We start from the raw sequence: 17649 nt of genomic DNA, 5'->3' as shown, positions 1-17649 counted from the left end.
CCGGCATCTCACACCTCTGCCCTGCAGGAGGCAAGCGAAGCCCCCCCCCCCCCGTGCCCCCACACATCCATGATCCAATCCCCAGGAGCCGTGAGTGTTTGGAAAATGGGTCTTTGCAGATGTAAGGAGGCTGCGGATCTCAGGACAAGGAGACAACCTGGGCTTAGCCCGGCAGGCCCCGAATCCCGTGACCTTGTCGGAGACACACGGAGGACCCTGGGAGGGGACGTGGAGGGGACACACGGAGGGGACACGGAAGAGACACACAGAGGGGAGGAATCCCAGTGCTGGCCCTAGGACATTTCTGGATACCGGGCCCCAGCTAGCCCAGGGCCCTGACCGGGAGCCCCTGAGCAACCACTCTGCCATGCTCCCCTCCACGAGCGGGGTCTTCTGGGACCCACCAGGCCACTGAGCACGAAGCCACCACGCACTGGAAACGCCACGTGGGCTTTGATGCTGGGGAGTGATGGTGGGGAGCCTACAAGCAGGTCACGAGAGACGTGGCCCTCCTCCCGTCTCCCTTACTGCACCAACACCTCTGCCCGTGGAGATCTCCAACTGCAGGGGAGGAGGGACTGGGGTTGGCCTCACTGGGGCACAGGGAACCACACGTCCTCGCTGTCCACCCAGGAGCTGGTCCCGGCTGGGAGTGCGTCCCCGTGGCTGTGGATACTGCGTCCGGCTACCTGGAGAGGTGGCAGCCCTGGCCGGCCGTGGGGCCAAGCCCAGCCTGCGGAAGAGGAGGGAGGGGTGGACCAGGGCTGTGCCGTGGGGCTGGGGCTGCCCCGGGGCTGAACGGCTCCGAATGCCTCTCCTCCCTCCAGAGACTCCGCCCCCACCCCCCCACCCCCGTCAAGAACAGGTGCTGGGGAAGAGCAGAGGAGGGGGCCTGACTGGGGTCTGCCCACGCTGGCCCTCCGAGTGGGAAGCCAGGGCTCACAGGGCCCCTCAGGAGAAAAAACCTTCTAGAAGCAACAGTGGCCAGCCCTCCACTCAGGGACCTGTTCTCACTTTCTGACGATCAGCTTAGTGTGTGTGTGACATTTATTACATGCACACGCATGCACACACACATAGAATTACACTGATATTTTACATAGCATTTTTCTTTAAAATCTCCCCTCTTTCCAGCATCCTCAGCAAATGGTGCAGAGATAACCAGATGTCCACACGCGAAGAAATGAGGTTGCAGCCCTGCTGCGCTTCATATGCAAAAATCCATGCAAAAAGGACCAAAGACCTAAGCATAAAAGCCATAAAAAGTGTAGAAGAAAGCACAGCGGTAACTTCACGACCTTGGGTTTGGCAGTGAATTTCTAGATATGATGTGAGCACAAGCAGCAAAAAGGAAAAATAGATAAATCGGATTTCATTGCATTAAAATCAGTGCCCCCATGGACATCGCAGGGAGAGAGAGACACCAATGAGAGAAACCGCATGACAGATAGGGTCTGGTATCACCAATATAAAGGACGCCTGTAGCTCTACAATAAAATGTAAAATAACCCAATTTTTAAATGAGCAAAAGACTGAAGCATTTTTCCAAAGAAGATACGCAAAGGGCCAAAAAGCAGGAACATCAAGCAGTCACGGGGAAACTTGAATCAAAACCAGGATGAGGTACCACTCCCTAGTCACCAAAATGGCTGCGATCCGGAGTAGAGGAAGAGGCGGCCTGTGGGGTAGCAGGCAAGGCCACTGCCTGCAGCCACAGCAGCCCTCACGGGCGCTGGTTCAAGTCCTGGCTGCTCCGCGCCTGACCGGGCTCCCTGCTCATGTGCCTGGGAAAGCAGTGGAACACGGCCCATGCACTGGGGCCCCTGCACCTGCCTGGGAGACCCAGAAGAAGCTCCTGGCTCCTGGCTTTGGCCTGGCTCAGCCTTGACTCTTTAGGACACTTGCGGAGTGACCAGCGGATGGAAGACCTCTCTGTCTCTGTCTTTCCCTATCTCTCTGTTAACTCTGACTTTCATATAAATAAATAAATCTTTTTAAATAAAGAAAATTAAAGCCAAATTCGCCAAAATTTGTGAGGTGCAGGTAGACAGGGTTTGGAGGGGCCTGTGCTATGTTGAATATGCAATACTTGAACAGAAGGCAGTTTTGTTTTTTTACAATTGATTTATTTATTTGAAAGAGCTACAGAGAGAGGGAGAGACAGACAGACAGAGAGAGATTGTCTATCCGCTGGTTCACTCCCCAGGTGGCTGCAACAGCTGGGACTGGACCAGGCCAAATCAGGAGCTGGGCGCCTCCTCCAGCTCTCACACATGAGTACAGAGGCCCCAGCACATTAGCAGAGAGCTGGATCGGAAGTGGAGCAACCAGGACTCAAACCAGTGTCCTTATGGGATGCCGGCACTGCAGGCGGTGACTTTCCCAGCCCCAAACGGAAGGCAGTTTTAATATCAATCATCTAAGCTTCCTCCTTAGGAAACTGGAAAACAAAGAACAAAGGAAGCAGAAGAGAAGCAGCAGTGAGAATCAGAGCAGAAATCAGTGAAACTGAAAGCAGGAAATTATTACAGAAGAACCAAAAGCAGGTCCTAGCCAACCTAGAAAGGCAAGGAAAGAAGACACAAGTTACCAACACCAGTGATGAAACCGGGGCCGTTCCTAGGGAGCACATGGACCTTGAAAGGATAATAAAGGAGGGGCCAGCGCTGTGGCGCAGCGGGTTAACGCCCTGGCCTGCAGTGCCGGCATCCCATATGGGCACTGGTTCAAGACCTGGCTGCTCCACTTCCGATCCAGCTCTCTGGTATGGGAAAGCAGTAGAAGATGGCCCAAATCCTTGGGCCCCTGCCCCCGCATGGGAGACCCGGAAGAAGCTCCTGGCTCCTGGCTTCAGATCAGTGCAGCTCCAACTGTTGCGGCCAGTTAGGGTGTGAACCAGTGGACGGAAAACCTCTCTCTCTCTCTCTCTCTCTCTCTCTCTGCCTCTCTTTCTCTCTCTGTGTAACTCTGACTTCCAAATAAATAAATGAATACTATGAACAACTCTATACTTAGGGATTTGATAACTTAAATAAAATGGCCAATTCCTCAGAAGACACAATCTACCAAAATCATCAAAGAAACAAACGAACCGGCTATGCCTGTACTTCATACCTTTCCAAACCAAAAGCCCAGACGGATCCCTGGTGAATTCTACCAAAGATTAATGGAAAAAATTATAGCAGTTCTGTCCAATCCCTTTCAGAGGCTAGAAGCAGAAGAAATACTTCCTAACTCATCCTGGAAAGCCAACATTATGTTAATACCAAAACCAGGCAAAAACATTACAAGAAAGGAAAGCTTGGGGCCGGCGCTGTGGCGTAGCGGGTAAAGCTGCCGCCTGCAGTGCTGGCATCCCATATGGGCACTGGTTCGAGTCTTGGCTGCTCCACTTCCCATCCAGCTCTCTGCTATGGCCTGGGAAAGCATCAGAGGATGGTTCAAGTCCTTGGGCCCCTGCACCCTTCTGGGGAGACCCAGAAGAAGCTCCTGGCTCCTGGCCCAGCTCTGGGAGTGAACCAGTAGATGAAAGACCTATCTCTCTCTCTCTCTCTCTCCCCCTCTCTCTCTCTTTCCCTCTGCCTCTCTATAACTCCAACTTTCAAATAAATGAATAAATCTTTTTTTTTAAAAAAAAAAAAAGGAAAGCTACAAGCTACAGACCAATATCTCTCATGAGCATACATGTGAAAATACTTAACAAAATATTAGTATATTGAATCCAACAATGTATAGAAGGAATGCAAGGCTGATTCAACAGTTGTGGGGATTTTTGTCATTGTTTTGTTAAAGTCACCTTTTTTCTCTCAAATTTATTTTCATTTTCTTTGAAAGGCAGAGAGAGAGAGCGCGACAGACAGATCTTCTATCCCCAAATGCCCACAACAGCCATGGCTGAGCCAGGCCCTAGAACTCAGTTGGAGTCTCCCATGTGGGTGGCAGGGACCTAAGCAGTTGAGCCGTGCCCTGCTGCCTCCCAGGGTGGCCGTTAGCAGGCAGCTGGAATTGGAAGTGGACCTGGGACTCCAACCCAGACACCCTGGTATAGAATGCAGGCACCCCACGCTGTGTCTTAACTGCTTAGCCAGGAGCCCACACCAGGGTTCAACATTTGAATATCAATTCATGCAACTCATCGGGTCAATAGAATAAAAAGCAAAAGCACACAATCAGACCAGTAGGTGAAGAAAAGACATTTGACAGAATCTAATACCCTTCAGCATGAAAATTCTCGGTGAGCTGAGGCCAGAGGGGACGTCCTCGGCTGGAGACAGAACATTCGCACTGAGGGCACTGGCTCACCCCCAAACGTCCACACTGGCTCTTTCCCTCTAAGATCGGGACTAAGCCAAGGATGTCTCCTCCGACCGCTCCTCTCAACATCACACTGGAGGGCCTCGCGGATGCGACAAAACGAGAAAAGACTGGGAAGAAAGAAACGAAACTGCCTCTGTGTGCAGAAGACACGGCTGCCATGCAGAACACCCAGTGGGTCGGCACCACAGCTTCTGGAGTGGATCCCCAACTACAGCAGCTTGTAGGATACCAGATCAACACACAGCAGTCCTGGCTTCCCTATATCCAGCAAAGAACGCACGGGATTTCTTTTTAATGTTTGCATTTATTATTTATTTATTTGGATTTGAAAGACAGAGATCTTCTATTCATTGGTTCACTTCCCAAATTCCTGCAATGGCTGGGACTAGACCAGCTGAAGTCAGGAGCCTGGAACTCCATCCGAGTTCCCACACGGTGGCAGGGACCCAAGCACGGGAGCCACGATCTGCTACTTCCCAGGGTGGGCGTGAGCAGGACGCTGGATAGGGAGTGGGGGCGGGACGCAGTCCCAGGCACTCGGATAGCAGATGCGGGCGTCCCAAGCAGCTGCTCCACTGCTTTGCCACAATGCCCGCTCCAACATGTGGAGCTTGGTTTTGTTTTTGTTGTTGTTGTTTTTTTTTTTTTTTTTTATTTATTTGAAAGGCAGAGTTACAGAGAGGCAGAGGCAGAGAGAGAGAAAGAGGTCTTCCATCTGCTGGTTCACTTTCCAAATGGCCGAAATGGCAGGAGTAGGGCCGATCCAAAGCCAGGAGCCAGGAGCTTCCTCCAGGTGGGTGCAGGGGCCCAAGGACTTGGGCCACCTTCCACTGCTTTCCCAGGCCATAGCAGAGAGCTGGATTGGAAGTGGAGCAACCGGGACTTGAACCGGCGCCCCCATGGAATGGCAGCACTGCAGGCGGCAGCTTTACCCGCTACACCACAGTGCCGGCCCCTGAGGCCTAGACTTTCAAGCATGAACCCACAATTGCTCTTTTAAAATTCTTTGAAATCTTTTTAAAATTGTCAATTGAAACCTGCAACATTAGTGCCACAGGTGCAGAGACCCGCTCTGAGGAGGATGAACCCCAGAAGCGCCGCGGTTGGCGGAGAAAGGGTCCCCGTACTGCAGAACCCATTTACATGGGGGTTCCGAGAGGCACCCACGGAGACAGCAGGTGGGCCAATGGCTGCAAGGGCAAGGGGGAGAGGGTGGGGCAGGGGATGACAGCTCAAAGATGCGGTCTCTGGGCAGCAAAGAGGCTTTTATTTTTTTTATTTTTTTATTTTTTTGACAGGCAGAGTGGACAGTGAGAGAGAGAGACAGAGAGAAAAGTCTTCCTTTGCCGTTGGTTCACCCTCCAATGGCCACTGCGGCCAGCGCACTGCGGCCGTGCACCGCGCTGATCCGAAGGCAGGAGCCAGGTGCTTCTTCTGGTCTCCCATGGGGTGCAGGGCCCAAGCACTTGGGCCATCCTCCATTGCACTCCCTGCCCACAGCAGAGAGCTGGCCTGGAAGAGGGGCAACCGGGACAGAATCCGGCGCCCTGACCGGGACTAGAACCTGGTGTGCCGTTGCCGCTAGGCGGAGGATTAGCCTGTTGAGCCGTGGCACCGGCTTTTTTTTTAAAATATTTATCTGAGGTCGGCGCCACGGCTCACTAGGCTAATCCTCCGCCTGCGGTGCCGGCACCCCAGGTTCTTGTCCCGGTCGGGGCGCCGGATTCTGTCCCGGTTGCCCCTCTTCCAGCCCAGCTCTCTGCTATGGCCCGGGAAGGCAGTGGAGGATGGCCCAAGTGCTTGGGCCCTGCACGTACATAGGAGACCAGGAGGAAGTACCTGGCTCCTGGCTTCGGATGGGCGCAGCGCCGACCATGGAGGCCATTTGGGGGTGAACCAACGGAAGGAAGACCTTTCTCTCTGTCTCTCTCTCACTGACTAACTCTACCTGTCAAATAAAAAAATATTTATCTGAGACGCAGAGTTAGAGACTGAAAGAGAAAGAGAGAGAGAGAGTCTTCCATCCACTAGCTCACTCTGCAAATGTCCACAACAGACAAGGCTGGGCCAGGTTGAAGCCAGGAGCCACGAGCTTCCTCCAGGTTTCCCACGTGGGTGCAGGGGCCCAAGCACTAGGGCCATCTTCTGCTGCTTTCCCAGGCCATCAGCAGAGAGCTGGATCGGAAGTGGAGCAGCCTGGACTCGAACCGGCCACACCACAATGCCCGAGCACCACCTGGAATTTGTTGATCTGCGGTTGGCTGAATCCTGGGATAGGAAAGCTGATTCGGAGGCCCCTGTGTGGGGTCCCCACCAGCACCCTCACTGGGCACCTCCTGAGAGCCCGGCCCACTCCTGCCACCCACCGTGAGGACCACGTTCAGGAGCTGACCCGGCCAGAGCCTGCTCCTGTCCCTCACTGCCCCAGTCCTCGACGCCCCCCACCCCACCATGTGCGCGCCACCAGTACCTCGCGCCAGCTGCCCAGGCCGCTGCTTGGCCGCCCTCCCGCCGGCGGGGTCCTTGTGCGCTGCTGTGAGCGCTACCCACTGCGGTGGGCGCACCTGTTCTGAACGTGCTTCAGCGTTTTTTGTGTGAATCTGGAGCTTCAGGCCTCCTCTCTGAGTCTCAGTTTCTTCATCTGAAAAGTGGGCCTAATCGCCACCCTCACAGGCTGCTATGTGTTAAAATTCAACAATGGGAGCTACAGTTAATACACATGATAAACTGTGTCCATCGGCCGGCCGTAGCACAGGTTAGTCCTCCACCTGCGGCGCCAGCATCCCATATGGGTGCTGGTTTTAGTCCCGGCTGTTCCTCTTCCAATCCAGCTCTCTGCTGTGGCCTGGGAAAGCAGTGGAAGATGGCCCAAGTTCCTGGCTTCAGTTTGGCCCAGCACTTGGTGTTGCAGCCAGCAGATGGGAGATCTCTCTCTCTCTCTCTCTTTCTTTTCCTCTCTCTGTCACTCTGCCTTTCAAGTAAATAAATAAATCTTTAAAAAAAAAATCACAAATAAGAACAAGACCAGGGTCGTCCCCAGACAGAGGCAAGCCCCTGGCAAAGCCCATGTGAAACCGGGTAGGGGGTGCTGGGCCCTGCCCCAGCCTCACTGGAGGCTTCACGAGTGCCTCAGCCCCCCGGGGACCCAATGTGTGTGACCGGGCAGTGGTGGAGCAGGTCTCGGGGAAGTGCCACGGCGCTCAGAGCCCACGGAAGGGCCCCCCAAAGCCATTTCCTCCCGCACCGTGTACTTAGGCATGGGGAAACCCAGGCTGCGGAGTGAGGGGCTGAGAGAGAAGGGGGAAAAGGAACCGGAGGTGAAGTGGTGTTCCACACATGGTGTTACACTCCACCCCCTCGCAGCGAGACGGGCCAGGGTGTGGGAGGGCGAGATGCCAAGTGCAGGGGAGAGGCAGGGATACAAGGGGCCGGCGCCGCAGTGGACGGCAATGCACGAGTGCTTGTGCATCCACACACACATGCACACACATGCCACACTCGTGCACACGTGCACACGCACACCCGTCACACATGTAGACGTGCACACGTGCTGCACACACACCCGCCACACATGTAGACGTGCACACGTGCACACGCACACCCGCCACACATGTAGACGTGCACGCGTGCACACACACCCACCACACATGTACACACTGCATACACCACACACGTGCACACGTGCACACACACCCGCCACACATGTAGACGTGCTCGCGTGCTGCACACACACCCGCCACACATGTAGACGTGCTCGCGTGCTGCACACACTGCATACACCACACACGTGCACACTCACACCTGCCACGTGTGCACACACAGGCCCAGACAACAGCACACACAAGCGCCCGCGCACTAGCACACGTGCTAGCGCTGTTCTGAGCGCTAATGTGGGGAGGAACCATGTAACCCACAGGTGAAAACCCCCAAGCCCCCCCGGAAGAGTCCTTTTGTGAGGACCCAGCATGGTCAGGGGCCGCGGCAGCAGGGGACGGGCAGGTCCCCAGCCCCAGCTCACCTGCAGGGAGCACCCAGCCCTCACTTCTTGGTCCCCACAGTGCCTAGGACCTGGGCCTGGCACAGAACGCGGTTCTCTCTCCCTCTCTCTCTCTCTCCCTCACTCGCTGTCTCAGCCTCACACACACACGTACTCACCAGCATTCACACTCACACACACCACACCCCTGAGCGCGGGGCAGGGGAGGTGCAGCTGTGGTCCCCAGGAGGGACAGGCGTGATCTGAGAAGATCCCCGTGCAGCCTACGCTGACCACTCCGGAAGCGTGGGGGTCCCGTCTCCCCACGGGCTTGTGGCCCAGTCTGCTGGACCGGCTGTCCCTGCCACGCATCCGTGCCCCAGCCACCCACCCCCTCCCCGCCACCACTGGCCCTCACACATCACGGAGCTCCCCCAGCACGGCAGCCCCCTCTCCCCCACCGACCGCCGGGAGGAGCCCCCAGCTGAGCGTCTTCGGGCTTTGCTGCCTGATCGTCAACCCAGCCTGGTTTCTTTCTTTCTTTTTTTAAAGATTTATTTATTCATTTGAAAGGCAGAGTTACAGAGAAGGAGAGACTGAGAGAGAGAGAGAAAGAGTCTTTCACCTGCTGGTTCCCTCCCCAAATGACCACACAGCTTTGAGAGCAGCAGGTCCAGCTGGAAGGGAGCAGTGGCCAAGAGGAGTGGCCACAGGAGCCCACGCCCATGCAGGGTCACAGGACACTGTCCACTGTCTGAGGGACGGGCCTGTGGGGACGCACTGCAGGCACCCGATGGCCCCAGGTCTGCCCCTGGCCCGGGCTCCCCTCCCTCTCCTCCTTCCCCCCTCCCCGGGGCTGGTGAGCTGTGGGCTCGCGGAGCCCCTGGGGGCCGGCAGCCACCAGCACCACAGTCCCTGCCAGCCCACCCAGGACCACTCTGATGGCCACAGCCAAGGGAGAGGAGCCAGCCACAGTGCCCTCTTTCCCTGGGGGAGCCAAAGGCAAACTGTGCTCCCCAGCCCTCGCCCAGCTTCCCCCTGCCCACCCACCCTCGCTCTGGTCTGAAGCCCGGGAGGAGGAGGAGGGGGAGATGGGGGCCTGTGCTCTCCTGAGTCCTTGTCACCGCCCCGTGACGCCACTTCTGCCTTTGGGGACGGAAAGGTCGGCCACTTGTCACCGCTGGGGGCTGAGGTTGAGCCGGGCCCTGGGTTTCCACCTGTCCCCGCCGCCCTGAGACTCCTTCCCAGGGGGCACATCAGGATGCTCGGACCCCACCCAGACCTGCTGCAGGCTCCCCCGTGCCCTGGGCCTGAACGGGACCTCTGGGCCCCCAGCCCCTCGCCAGGTGGGACTCACTTCCTCAGGCACGAGCCCAAGAACCAGTGGAGGGGGATGGAGTTCTGCAGAGCTGTGCAGCACTGAGCAAGCAACACAGTCTTTCTGAGCCCGAGAGGAGGGTGGGCCGCGTTGTGGCGCCGTCGGGTAAGCCGCCTCTTGGGACACCTGCATCCCATGTCAGAGTGCCTGGGATCGAGTCCTGCCTCCACTTTGGATAGAGCTTCCTGCTAACGCGCCTTAGAGGCAGCAGACGCTGGCCCAAGTGCTTGGGTCCCTGCCATCCACACAGGAGACACACATGGAGTTCCTGGATTCTGTCTCCGGCCTGGCCCAGCCCCAAATTTCAAGGGTAGAAAGAAGATCTCTTCTCTTCTCTTCTCTTCTCTTCTCTTCTCTTCTCTTCTCTTCTCTTCTCTTCTCTTCTCTTCTCTTCTCTTCTCTTTCTGTGTGTGTTACTCTGTCTTTCCAATAAATTTTAAAACAATAAAGATTCATTTTTTAAATATTTATTTTATTTATTGGAGAGGCAGAGTTACACAGAGAGAGAAAGGTCCTCCATCCACTGGTTCACTCCCCAGATGGCCACAACAGCTGGGTTCGGGCCGGGCTGAAGCCAGAAGCCAGGTCTCCCACTTGGCTGCAGGGGCCCAAGGACGTGGGTCATTTTCTGCTGCTTGCCCAGGCGCATTAGCAGGAAGCTGGATTGGAAGTGGAGCAGCCGGGACTCGAACTGACCCCCATATGGGATGCTGGCATTGCAGGCAGTGGCTTGACCTTCTACGCCACAACACTGGCCCCTAAATAAGTAAATTTTAAAGTGAGGCTAACACTGGCGTTTAACCGTAGGGGTTGTGAAGGAAACATGAGCTAATTCAGCAGCGTCCGGCACAATCTCAGTCTTGGGCTGCCGTTGCCCTGGGGACAGCGAGCCTGCTGTTGGCCCCCACCTTGCCTGCTTCCAGGCTAGGATCTCTGCTCACCTCACTGGCCGACTACCCTTGTCACTCAGGGCTGCCACATACGGTTGCACAGCCCACACACTGCACAAAGTGCTGGTGCTGGAACGCAGGCCAGGGACTGTCCTCCAGCAGCAGCCCAGCCACCCTGAGAACGCAGTGGCCGGTGTGTGGCTCCCAGTACCTCCCTGCCAGGGCCCCGCCTCCTCACCCGCGAAGGCCCACCCAGTCCTGGGCGTCTCCCTGTCACCATTGTCACTGCTGGGGTTGGCAGGCAGCGCCCAGGGAGGACAGGAAGTGGCTTCAGGGGGGTGGAAGAGAAAGGGTCTCATAGATGGGGCCTTTGAACTTGGCGTGTGGTGCTGTTGGTTCTGGAGCACTGGGGCAGCCTTAGGGCTGTGGGGCAGTTAGGGACAAGGCCCCGTCTCCCAGCGGTGAAATGTACCAGCACTCTACGGCCTCTCACATCTCTCTCTATTTACCTCTCACCTGTCTAGCTATCACCTGTCTCCACCCGCCTACCACCTACTTATCTCTGCATCTCTCTCGCTATCATCTATAGCGAGATGAGACTCCTACCCTATATATAGGGTATATCCTCACCATCGATCTCCCATCGATCTCCATTTCTATGGCTACCTGTCAGCTATCTGTTATCTACTCTGTATCTCTCTATCAATCATCCGTCACCTGTCTAACCTGATGGCTGAGACAGATATGGCCAAGCAGTGACCACACCCCTTTGCAGGTGGGGTGTGATTTCAGCTCAGTGGCTGTGGCACCTTTTCGGCATGTTTGAAGCCATTCATAACGCAGGCAAGCACACCACATCTAGGGAGAGAGGCCCCCTCGGGGGTCAGCCAGGAGGGACGCTCCTGTGTGTGTGTGCAGGGCCAGGTCTCCCCGGGGTGACACAGGAGAGCCACTCAGAACCCAGCGCCGGCTCCATCACCATCTCTGACCCAGCCCAGGGAAGCCCAGGTCCCCGTCTGTCTGGCAGCCTCGGGAGAACTGGAGGGAGAACGACACGGAGGGGAGTTCCCAGCAGTGGCTGGCGGCAGGCGCCTAAGAGCTGCGCCTAGAACGTGACTGTGACAGTGACCGTGACCGTGACCGCGGCCGTGGTCGTGGGGCTGTGAAGAGACGCAGGCTGCAGATCATGGCTTCCACAAGGGCCGTGGGCAGCGCCCAGAGTTCCCCGTGAGACGGAATCAAAGGGTCAGTCCACGCCACTGCAAAATGTCTAGCTGGTCAGACGGTGTCTCCCAGGAACTCTCCGGAGAACCCTCCCGGGGGTACCTGATCTCTGTGTGTCTCTAGAGAAAGATCTGGAAGGAAGGCGGCCCCTGGACTGCTGTGGCACTTGCCACCGGAGACAGCGCCCTTTTCACAGCAAATCATCGGTGTGGACTGGAGCCTGCGTGACTGCGGTGACTGCGCCCCAGGTGCTATGGCGACGCGGGCCTCAGCCATCCTCTTCCGAGGCTCCCCCACGCCTGCTCACTCCTTCAGCCCACACGGACACAGTCCCCATGGGGGCGGCAGCTTTCCCAGCGGGCAGAGCCATGACAGCTCCAGCTCAAGGCAGCGCTGGCATTTAACCCCGGGGTCCCTCCTGCTGGTAGCCCCTCCACAGCTGTCTCCGTGGCTCCGCCCCTGGCCTAGAGCTGCTGAAGCCCAGAAAACAGACGTGCGCTCGTCTCTCCTTGGAGCTAGGGAGGCTGCCACCTGTCACAGACCCGCAGCACACACACGCACAACAGCAGACCTGGAGCTCGGCCCGAGGCCCAGAGGCAGGAAGGGCCTGGAGCCCGGATGGGGCCAGGGCCCGGGCCTGGCAGGGGAGGGGGACAATGAGGGCCGTCCTGTGCCCCTTGGAGCTGCTGGCCCTGGCCTCCCCGCATGGGGAGACCGACTCCTGAAAACCTGCCTGCTTCCCCACCCCAGTCCCCGGGTATGGCGAGGTGGAGCCCACCTGGGAACCCCCACGTGGGCAGGACCAGGTGACCCCGAGCTCATTCCGTTCCCAGCATCACCCGGCTCTGGACGGAGCTGTCACACTACTTTGGAGCCGCACCTGGCAGTTCTGAGAACAAGGGCCTGGCCTAGTGGCACAGCAGGTTAGGACACCACCCATGACACCGGCATCCCATGTGAGTGCTGACTCGTGTCCCAGCTCCCACTCCAATCCAGCTCCCTGCTAATGTGCCTGGGGAAGCAGTGCAAGACGGTCCACATGCTTGGGCCCCTGCACCTACATGGGAGACCCCGAAGCAGCTCCTGGCTCCTGGCTTCACCTGGCCCAGGCTCAGCTATTGCAGCCATCTGGGGAGTGAACCAGCAGATGGAAGACCTCTCTCTCTGTCTCTCTGTCTGTCTCTGTCTGTGTCTCTGTCTCTCTCCCTATCCTATCTCTGTCTCTTCCTATCTCTCTGTAACTCTACCTTTCAAATAAATAAATCTTTTTTAAAAATATTCTGAAGATAAGGAGTAGCTCAACACCGGGGGGGGGGGGAGGCGGGGGGCACTGGTGTGTGTGTTGGCAGTATAAGACCTAGGGCGTGAAATTGTGGGTTTTTTATTTTCTTCTTTGTACTTTCCCACCATTTCCAGATTTTTGTACAGTGAACGCATGTCATTGTTATAATTAGACAAAAAAAAAAAAAATCCTGTACTTTTTCTTTGCTCTCGGAGACAACGAGCACCCGTCACAGGAAGTCGTTTAGCAGTGAGTGCAAAATGTGCAAAAGTTGTTAAACCAAGAAGAGGAAGTGGGAGAGGGAGAGAAGGGGACAAGCAGTACTTTCTGGGGCTCCCGTGTGGCAAGTGTGGGGCCAGGAATGCTACTGCCACTATCTCAAGTCCCCACCCCTGCTCTGGGAGCTGGGTGAAGGAACCCACTGTACCATTGGGGACATAGAAGCACAGAGAGGGAAAGGGACCTCCCGAGTCCCCTGGGCCGGAGCATGGCAAGGCTGAGACGCACACCTTCCCGCAGCCCAGCACCTGCAAAACCAGTTCCATGCGCACACGCACAGGGGAGAAGGGGCGCTGGTTCCCCCTGAGGCACGGGGTCTCCCAGGCGCCGCGTGGGCATGGGAACCTGCAGTGGAGGAGGCCTTGGTTGTCGGCCGTTTTCTTGATGATGGGGGTCATCTGCAAGTTCCGGGGACCCCGCTTGCCCGAGGTAGACGGAGTGATGCCGACTTGAGCTCCTGTGGCGCTGGCAACTGTTACCACCCCTGCGGAAGGCATGACCACGAACGGGCTGCAGCCTCGGATGCAGGACTTCCATTCCCACTCCAGAAACATGAGGGAGGCGCCACGCGCAGCCATGTCCACGCCAGGGTCAACCACAGTGGCTGAGGGTTTCCGAGGCAGCAGTGTGAAGGGAGCAGTGGCACACAGCGGTGTGTGTGTCCTGTCTGACTTGGTGACCACAGGACCCGACAGAAGCCACCAGGTGCAACTTGCAAGGAGAGGGCACGGAAGCGTTGCACCTCCTGCCTCGGTCTTTCTCACTCCCCCCCGCCCTGCCCCAAGAAGTCCGTCACCACTCACGCAGAAACTCACACCACGCATGGGAAGACCCACGGGGAGAGCAGCAGCGGCCTCGGCCGACAGCCCCGCAGGGACCCTGAGCAGAAGCAGCGGGCGCCAGGGAGCGCATGCTTTGTGACTTCACTGATGCCAGAACCAAGCCCAGCCAAATTCCTCGATGCTGCAGGAGTCAGGGGCTGCCTTCAGCGGGGGCCAGTGACGGCACAGGTCAGGAGGGGCCTTCGGGCTGGAGCTGGTCCCGTGGGCGTGCATTGCCAGTCTGAGCACGGGGTTCATCCGGACTCTTGTGGATTTTTGCTTTAAAATGTTTCCAAGTTGGGGCCAGCACTGTGGCGGGGGCGGGGGGGGCTGCCACCTGCGGTGCTAGCATCCCATATGGACGATGGTTTGAATCCTGGCTGCTCTACTTCCAATCCAGCTCTCTGCTGTGGCCTGGGAAAGCAGTGGAAGATGGCCCAAGTGCTTGGGCCCCTGCACCCACCTGGGAGACCCAGAAGAAGCTCCTGGCTCCTGGCTTCAAATTGGCCCAGCTCTAGCAGTTGTGGCCATCTGGGGAGTGAACCAGTGGATGGAAGACCTTTCTCTCTCTTTCTCTGTCTCTCTGTAACTCTGCCTTTGAAATAAATAAATAATAAAGCTTTAAAAATGTTTTCAAGTTATGTTTTCATTGTCACTGTCTAAAATCCAGACCCTGGGGACGGTGTTGTGGCACATGGGTTAAGCTGCTGCCTGCGACCCCAGCATCTGTACGAGGCCTGGTTCAAGTCCCCGTGGCTCCACTTCCAATCCAGTCTCTGCTGTGGCCTGGAAAGCAGTGAAGATGTCCCAAGTGCTTGGGCCCCTGCACCCGTGTGCAGATCTAGGCTCTGGTGTCAGCCCAGCCCAGACCTGGCCCTTCCACCTGGGGAGTGAACTAGCAGATGGAAGATCTCTCTCTCTCTCTCTCCCTTCTCTCTCTCTCTCTTCCTCTCTCAGTAACTGCCTTTCAAATAAATAAGTAAACCTTTTTTTAAAAAAATGATTTTATTTATTTGAGAGTTGGAGTTATGGACACAGAGAGAGAGAGGTCTTCCATCCGCTGGTTCACTCCCCAAGTGGTCACAAAAGCTGGAGCTGGGCCGATCCTAAGCCAGGAGCCAGGAGCTTCTTCCGGATCTCCCACACAGGTGCAGGGGTCCAAGTGTTTGGCCCATCTCCCACTGCTTTCCTAGCGGAGAGCTGGATCAGAAGACAAGCAGCCAGGACTAGAACTGGAGCCCATATGGGATGCTGACGCTGCAGGAGGAGGATTAACCTACGGTTCCACAGCACCAGGCTCTAAATAAACCTTTTTAAAAATAAAAAAGAACATGTCAACACTTGTGGACAACCTGGCTGAACCAGGAAGGCACCCACCGTGACTCGCAGCCCTTCGAAACACACAGGTGGAAGGCGGGGCGCAAAGACGGACCGTCTGCATCGCGAGGCAGGAATCCTGGGTCACTCCGAAATACTGAAGTATTTCTGGGCTGGCGGGTTAAGCCGCTGCCTGCGACTCCAGCATCCCAGATAGGCTCCGGTCCAAGGTCCTGCTGCTCCACTTCCCATCCAGCTTCCTGCTAATGCACATGGGAAAGCAGCAGAGGATGGCCCAGGTACAAGACCCAGATGGAGTCCAGCCTCCTGGCTTCAGCCTGACCCAGCCCCCGCCTTTGGGGCTATGTGGGGAGTGAACCGGTACATGGAAGATCTCTCTCTGTCTCTCTCTTTCTCTCTAGGTAACTCTGCCCCTCAGATTAAATAAATAAATATTTTTTAAAAAATTAAAATAGAAGAACGAACACACTGAAGTCTATCAGAACGCCTGGCACTGCCTTGGCAGAGAGCAGGAGGAAGCCGCTGCGCGCTGCGTGAGCTGGCGGGAACCAGCCTTCCCACACCGCAGTGTGGCCGCCCCGAGGGCTCTGCCCGTGTCCCGGCCGTTCCAGTGCGGTTCCTCCAGCGGGCGGCTGGAGCTCCGGAGCCTGGTGCGCAGGTGGATGGCGGCCGCAGGGGGCGGGCACACAGCTGGATCCCGGCGCCACGAAGCTGAAGGAAGTGTGGGGGTGCTGCAGGGTCCTCCGGGGACATCGCCCCCAAGTCCCCCCCCCCCCCCCGCACAGCTGCAGGCTCCCAGGTCAGCGCAGAGAATCCCCGAAACCGCTTTCCTGAGCAGGCTTGGCATTCGGGGTCACCTGAAGACACAGCCCGCCGGCGGCCCCTGCTGCGTGCCGCCCCTTGCTCAGAAACCTTCCGTGGCTGCGTCACAGCACGGCCGAGGTTGTGGGTCAGGTGCCAAGGCGCCCCCGCCCCCTGCACGGAGCCCCTGCCCCGGGCGCCTCCCCACGGCCCCCACCGGCTCCCGCCAGGGCCGGCACCAGAGCCCCCTCGCCCGCTTCTTCACTCGGCGAAGGCCTTTCTCAGCTTCAAAGCCCTGACAGAAACCACAAAGGAAATGTTTCGCAGATCCGTGCCGTACAAAAATACAACGCTCTGGTATGACTAAAACGTACAAGCAGAAGCAGAAGACAAACAACTGGGAAAACGCGAGCGGCTGACACCGCGGGCAGATGGCTGGAGCCGGACCCCGCCAAGGCTCCCAGCGATCCGGAGAGGAGACAAAGCTGCCCGGGGCTGGGGACCAGGGGCCGGACAGTGTGGCCGAGGGGCAGCTGGCAGGGGAGAGGAGTCATTTCTGGAAGGGACCCGCGGTGCACACAGGAGGAGGGGCCACGCAGGGGCCAGCCCAGCAGCTGTCCGCTAGGTGAGGGACAGGAGGTGGCCTTGGCTTAGGCCCTGGGGTCTGTGAAGTGATGGGATATTGGGGCTGGTGCTGTGGCGTAGCGGGCAAAGCTACCACCTTGCGGCGTCAGCATCCCAAGCAGGCACCAGTTTGAGTCCCGGCTGCTCCACTTCTGATCCAGCTCTCTGCTTATGGCCTGGGAAAGCAGTGGAGGATGGCCCAAGAGTTTGGGCCCCTGCACCCATGTGGGAGACCTGGAAGAAGCTCCTGGCTCCTGGCCGTTGTCGCCATTTGGGAAATAAACCAGCAGATAGAAGATTCTCTCTCTCTTTCTCGCTCCCTCCCTCTCTCTGTGACTCTCTCTTTCAAATACATAAGTCTTTAACAAGAATTTAAGCCCTGGGCTAAGCACTGCTCCCATCATCCTTGGGGGCTTTCATTGCTGGGACAAGGGTGCTAGAACTTGTCCACCTGGTCATCCCTGATTTCTAAAAAGCATCTGGGGGCTGGCGTTGTGGCGCAGTGGGTTAATGCCCTGGCGTGAAGTGCCAGCATCCCATATGGGCACCGGTTCTAGTCCCAGCTGCTCCTCTTCTGGGCCAGCTCTCTGCTGTGGCCTGGGAAAGCAGTGGAAGATGCCCTAAGTCCTTGGGCCCCTGCACCCATGTGGGAGACCTGGAAGCTCCTGGCTCCTGGCTTTGGATCGGCACAGCTCCGGCCATTGCTGCCATCTGGGGAG

Source organism: Lepus europaeus, chromosome 5, assembly GCF_033115175.1.
Source record: "Lepus europaeus isolate LE1 chromosome 5, mLepTim1.pri, whole genome shotgun sequence".
In the NCBI taxonomy this organism is placed as follows: domain Eukaryota; kingdom Metazoa; phylum Chordata; class Mammalia; order Lagomorpha; family Leporidae; genus Lepus; species Lepus europaeus.
The sequence above is the reverse complement of the archived record's forward strand: the minus strand, read 5'-3'. Positions refer to the sequence as shown.